At 53.5% G+C, this 662-nt stretch overlaps 1 pseudogene; it reads right to left on the bottom strand.

The window, feature by feature from the left end:
- Position 1: 1 nt before the first annotated feature.
- LOC102244160 lies at positions 2-609 on the bottom strand (annotated as a pseudogene).
- Between the last annotated feature and the right edge of the window lie 53 nt (positions 610-662).

Here is a 662-nt window from a genome sequence, read left to right as displayed (position 1 = left end):
AATCTGAGCTGTTGTCATTGGAAGGCACTTTAGTTTCAATGCAATATTCCGCCAGGGTCGTGGGGACTTTCACTCCATCCTTTTCTGCTTCAGCTTTAGTGGCTGAAACTTGTTTTCTAATGATTTCAGCATATTCTTTGTCTTTTCCTTTACTGTCCCTCCATTTCCTGAACATAACTGAAGCCTCCACATTGGCTGGGGAGAAGGTGTTGGGCTCATTAAGCAAGGAGATTACACTTAACAGGATAGTCCTGACATTCTGAGTAGGATTCCACCTTTCGGAGGGCAGTTCACCACTCTGTGGGTCATCTATGGGTGGATGAAGAATTGAAATGCATACATGTCCATTCCCATAAATGTTGGGGTGCCACATTTTGGTCAAGAACCTGAAGGTAGGTGGTGAATATGGGTAGTCAATAGCCGCCGTCGTAGAGGGTGTTGGGGGGGTCCGACGATGGCAGCCTCCCAGTTGTAGAGGTGGGACTCACCCACCAGGGCGATCCGGGAGCCCTCCACCGGCTCCTCCTGCAGGGACTTCAGCTCCAGCATCAGGGCCTTCTGCGAGCTGGTCGTCTGCTTCTGGGCCATCGCGGCAGCAGCGAGCTGGACCAGGCCCCTCCCCTCGGCTTGCCCTTGGGCCGGGCCGCACCTGCCCCGCTCTT

Source organism: Myotis brandtii, unplaced genomic scaffold, assembly GCF_000412655.1.
Source record: "Myotis brandtii unplaced genomic scaffold, ASM41265v1 scaffold1077, whole genome shotgun sequence".
NCBI classification, from domain to species: Eukaryota; Metazoa; Chordata; class Mammalia; order Chiroptera; family Vespertilionidae; genus Myotis; species Myotis brandtii.
Note: the sequence above shows the minus strand (reverse complement) of the source record. Positions and strands in the feature narration are given on the sequence as shown.